This window comes from Anolis sagrei, chromosome Y (genome assembly GCF_037176765.1).
Source record: "Anolis sagrei isolate rAnoSag1 chromosome Y, rAnoSag1.mat, whole genome shotgun sequence".
Taxonomy (NCBI): domain Eukaryota; kingdom Metazoa; phylum Chordata; class Lepidosauria; order Squamata; family Dactyloidae; genus Anolis; species Anolis sagrei.
Window position 1 is genome coordinate 67,078,399 of NC_090035.1, and position 6,150 is coordinate 67,084,548.

The window sequence follows — 6,150 nt, forward strand, 5'->3', positions numbered from 1 at the left end:
GCTGAGAATTGATGAATTCAAGACTTCTTTTAGTCTCAAACAGTACAGCTGGGGATGGTGGAAATTGCAATCCCCCAGTCCCTTGAAAGCTATGGGTTTCCCAATCCTAATAAGGAAAGTGGGTTGCAGTTAGACAGAAGGCCATAGCGTCTTGTTACAGTTCCTGTTCATTTGGGTAAGGCTTGGTGAGGAGATCTATTCAAATGAAATATCGTCATAGAGTCAGCCTGTTCTTCTTTGTAAGGAAACAATACAGAACACCCCCCCCCCCTTTTTAATCAACCATTTTTGTGTTTGAAGCAGATAAAAGTCCCTCTTGTGTTTCAAGAGGCTATACAAATGCAGACACTTCCTCTTCCAGTGTCACCTCCAGACAACTGAAATCATTTTTTAATGTTTAATCTGTTGCAGAGCTTTACACTGCAGCAGTTTTGAAGGGCTTAAATTCTAGGAATTGTACCTCTTGGGCTGAGTGGGGAAGGGGAGGATGTGGGTGGAAAATGTCCTTCAAACCATTTTATAACACCCCCCCCCCTCCAAAAAAAACAACACCATAACCTAGCACTGTGTTCTTGGCAAATGTCCTTTGTGTCACCCAGGAGAGAAGAGGACTGCTCTGGATACGGACCAGCTCTTTCAACCTGCAGAGATGCTTTGATGGCAGCTCGCATTCCCTGGCCTCTCGGCATTAAAGCTTCATTTATTCAACTTGCTTTTGGTATTCTTGTCATGCTTTTGGCAGGGACTTTGGAAAATGAAACAAAAAAAGCGTACACGTTTTGCTAATGCCATTGTTAGTGATAATCAAGGAACCCGGCTCTTGTGCCGTTCAGCTTAATTTATCTTCATCTGGTGGCAAAAATTAACATTGCCGTAATTAAAGCCAGTTCAAGGAACTGAGGGTACACAGCGGATGACTTGGGTCAAGGAAGAAAAGTGATTTGAGATGACATACGGACGTCCCATTGCTCTCAGCTGCGTTCTGAGGCTCACTATTATATGTTTGTAGTGGCTCTTCAGACAGTGGTTCTGAACTTTCCTAATGCCATGACCCCTTAATACAGTTCCTCATGTTGTGGTGACCCACAACCATAAAATTATTTTCGTTGCTACTTCATAACAGTCACTTTGCTACTGTTATGAATTGTAATGTAAATATATGCAGGATGTATTCTCATTCACTGGACCAAATTTGGCACAAATACCCGATATGCTCAAATTTGAACACTGGTGGGGTGCGGGGAGATTGGTTTTGTCATTTGGGAGTTGTAGTCACTGGGATTTATACTTAAACTACAATCAAAGACCATTCTAAACGCCACCAACGATGGAATTGAACCAAACTTGGCACACAGAACTCCCATGACCAACAGAAAATACTGGAAGGGTTTGGTTGGCATTGACCTTGAGTTTGAGTTATAGTTCACCTGCATTCAGAGAGCACTGTGGACTCAAACAATGATGGATCTGGACCAAACTTGGCATAGATACTCAATATGCCCAAATGTGAACACTGGTGGTGTTTGGGGAAAATAGACCTTGACATTTGGGAGTTGTAGCTGCTGGGATTTTTAGTTCACCTACAATCAAAGAACATTCTGAACCACACCAACAGAATTGGGCCAAACTTCCCACACTGAACCGCCATGATCAACAGAAAATGATGGTCCTTGGCGACTCCTCTGACACCCCCTTACGGCACCCCCAGGGATCCCGACACCCAGGTTGAGAAACACAAGACATATTATATACCCAAGAATTATATGTTGAAAGTTGTAATTTGTGTTCCTCGTCATATGCAGAGTGTCATTTACATGATCCAGAATTCTGACAGTAACGAGCAGGCAGAGCTACCAGCAAAAACAGGAGGGGTGGAAATCCTAATTTTCCAGATGATGTTGGGCTGCAAGTCTCATCGCAGCCACACATCTGGGTGGTGGCATGATACCTACTCCTCACCTATGGGACTCACCCTTCTTCCAGAACCACTGGTAAGTAAATCCCACGACTAGACAATCCCCAAATATACAATGCAATCATCATATTCTTCACGTTCTTCAACTTTCAATGGACATAGGAAACTGATTAATAGTGAAATTACTTAACTTCTGTTGGAAGTTGCCGTAGAATCAGAGGACTTAGAAAGCTCCAAGACAGGAAGATCTAGGAAGATATCTATAGGAAGATATCTAGGAAGATATCTTCTCTAGGAAGATATCTTCTCTAGGAAGATATCTTTTCTAGTGACGTCTTTCAACACGACTATGGTAGCTTCTGACAGAAGCATACCATCCAATTGCCTGGAGGATCTATTTATTATTATTTCAGACATTTGTATCCCATCCTATCTCGACCTCCGCAGAGGAACTCAGGGCGGCTAACAACCGGCACACCATGGTGCCCACAACCAAAAGCATAAATATACAATTTAAATAAAAACAATATAAAAACAGTCAAACAGAGAAGGCATATTTTGTTGGATGAAGCTAAGTGAATTCATGGGCACAGGGGTCATATTCTACTTCATTTCTTGGAGGAATCACACCAAAAAATCTATGGCATCTTTGCAGCATGTGCTTTATTTACAAAACATACAAGCAAAGTATGAATGGAGGCAAACAGGTATTTCTACATTTCCCTGGTTGGAGAGAGTATCTCCCCTTGGCTTGCACACACACACACACAAACGTGCACACTTCAAGTTGCTTCACCTCGCATTGTGCGTATTCTCTGTTTCTCTGCCCATCTCAACTGCACAAGTGTTGTCTCGCATGAAGCCTCGTTCTCTGAGCTCAAAATTGCCCATCATGGAGTATCAACAGCCGAATGAGGAAAAGGGCAGTCCTAAGAACTATGGGGCTCCCAGGGCTATTTTCCAGCCCATGCAGGCCCCCAAAGCATTAACAAAATAAGCCTTACTTAAAACACTTTTGCCCCATAATGTCACTCTAAGGGTGTGTAGGGCATTTTCACTACATTTGGAGGCAACTCAATCCCATGGGCCAAACACACTTTTCCAAAAAAATGTTACAAGGAAAATAACATAAATATTCCCAAATGTCCACTAAGGAACATGGGGTGCAATTCCATCATGGATCAACTGGACCAATTTAGGAGATATCTTTTTTGAAACCCCAAACAAGGGAAAACCAACTAGAGGACAAATTAATTCATTTTCAGGAGAGGTACGGCCCTCCCAGGATTAAGGGCCAGTTCCCGCTCCCCTAGCCTTCCTCTCACCTCTCACCTCTCACCTTCCGCAATTAAGAAACATTTTATGGCACTTTGATTAAATCCCAAACTGGACATTGTTGAGCTTCACAAGGTCTTCATGCGAATGCAACCAAAATAGGTAGAGTTGACCGAATCCATGATCTTTAGCTTTGAATACAGCTGTCTTTCATGTCAAGATGCTGTCTTATTTGTCTCTAGCTTAGTTGAAGCAGAAACAAGGATCATATTTTCAATCATTTTTGTCATATGAAAATTTCACTTTTGCTATCCTCCCTCCCCCCCCCCCCCAAAAAAAAACAACAGTGTGGACATTTGGTGGTTGACAATTTGAAGCCGGGTCAGGGTGGGCTCCTGACCTTCAGCCCAGTTCCCAGCCCACTTAGAGGATCGAAAACAACAATGTTAGTAGATGAATAGGAACCACATTATCCAGGGAGGTATTTCAGGCACGGCATTTCGGATGAAAGTTTACGAACAAAGAAAGCTCTTTAGCAAGAAAATGGAACGATACCATTCCCCTGTGGCCAGAACCGAGCACAGCTGAGTGATGAGGAAAAGCCTATATCTGTCTGTCTGTCTTGTCATTGTATAATCAGCATTGAATGTTTGCCATATGCAGTGTTCCCTCACTTATTGTGGGTGTTACGTTCCAGGACCACCCACGATAACTGAAAATCCGCAAAGTAGGGACGCTATATATGTACTGCCCCAGCGCATGTGAAGCATAGGACCGCTCACTCCTCTATCCCCCTCCCCCCTCTCTCTTTCACTCATTCAATCCCTTCGCCTTCTCTTTCCTCTCCTCTTTCCCCCTCCCTTCCTCCCTCCCTCCCTCCCTCCTCCTTCCCTGCTCACACACACATTCTTCACCTTCCGGTGACTGCGCTGGGAAACATGGTGTCAACTCGGAGGGGATGATTTTAACCAATCACAACCACCAAATCCACGTAGGGGTCCTCACAGGTAATGGGTATACAGTGTGCCCTCGCTACTTGTATATTTTAAATTCATATTTTTTGAAAAACAAAGAAACAGTGAGTCTGCAAAAAGTGAACTGCGAAGTAGCAAGGGAACACTGTATATGATCTGTGATTCGCCCTGAGTCCCCTTTGGGGAGAGAATGGCACAACTTAAGTACTGTAAGTAAATAAATAAAAAACAAGCCCCGGGACTTCCCCTGGTAGGGCTATTGAGAAGGTAGCGGTTACAACACTTTAGTTGTCTCCATATGTGTCATAGTAGGTTGTTGTGTGTTTTCCGTGCTGTATGGCCATGTTCCAGAAGCATTCTCTCCTGGGCACCACAATTGAAGAGAGATATTGACAAACTAGAATGTGTCCAGAGGAGGGCGACTAAAATGATCAAAGATCTGGAGAAAAAGTCCTATGAAGAGTGGCTTAAAGAGCTGGGCATATTTAGCCTGAAGAAGAGAAGGCTGAGAGGAGACATGATAGCCATGTATAAATATGTGAGAGGAAGTCACAGGGATGAGGGAGCAAGCTTGTTTTCTGCTGCCCTGGAGACTAGGACGTGGAACAATGGCTTCAAACTACAAGAAAGGAGATTCCATCTGAACATGAGGAAGAACTTTCTGACTGTGAGAGCTGTTCAGCAGTGGAACTCTCTGCCCCGGAGTGTGGTTGAGGCTCCTTCTTTTGGAGGCTTTTAAGCAGAGGCTGGATGGCCATCTGTCAGGGGTGATTTGAATGCAATATTCGTGCTTCTTGGCAGGGGGTTGGACTGGATGGCCCATGAAGTCTCTTCCAACTATATGATTCTATGACATTTCACCTGCATCTATGGCAGGCATCCTCAGGGGTTGTGAAGTTTCAACCTCTGAGGATGCCTGCCATAGATGCAGGCGAAACGTCAGGAGAGAATGCTTCTGGAGCATGGCCATGCAGGCTGGAAAACACACAACAACCCAGTGATTCGAGCCATGAAAGCCTTCGACAATACATTGTCTCATAGTACTTTGAGGTGTGCCACTTGAATTTCAGATCCTTAGCATCTTTCTTTACACTACACCTGAAAAGACAAGGTAGAGCTTCGGATTTAAACCACTCTTCTAATACCACAATTCTCAAGCAATTTAAAACCCACTTGGGGATAAGGAAAGTGGCTTCTTCTACCCACACTTAGCAATCTTTTCCAAGTCTTCAGCAGGAAATGGTGCTGTTTGAAACTGTATTTTAGGTCTTGCGAATGTTCTGCACAAAACCAAAGAGGGGGTCCTTATCAACATTCTGCTTCTGCTCATTTCTGGAGTTTGTTCTTTCAGAGTAAATGAAAAACGCGGTTGGGGATGCAGTTAACCATTGCCAAAAAACAGGAGCATTGCGTCAATAGCAGGATGGAAACAGCATTGAGTCTTTCTCCTCTGATGCAAAAGCAGCCAAATCCTAGGGATTCTGCATCATTTGGTTTACAATTCAGGCACTTTCTACTGATTGGTTGCTCCTCCAAAACCATCGATTTAACACGTTTTGCTTTCTGCAATCAGTTGTTGGATGGCTTGGCTTTTTATCCCTGATCCATGCTGAAATATTAGGCTTGAAAATGACACATAAGCAGAAATCAGCAACTTTACACACTTCATGTCAGTTTTCCTAAATGTAGATTGAGACAAACCAACAAAGGTCCCAATGCACACACAGAGACACAAAACAAACCAAAGAAAGGGATATTGAGAAGGAAAAGAGATTAGAGAGGGGATATTTACCAAACATTTGCTAAAGACAGCATGAGGATCATAACCAAAAAGCATTTTGTGCATTTTTCTTCAGTGATGTCATTAAGATATTTGACCAATTGTCACTTGTCCCTTTCGTAAAGATCAAGTTCCTAGCCCTCTTGATGGAAGTAAAAACCAAAGCAAAACACAAATGCACTGGGAAGTTTCAAAGCTGAGAAATC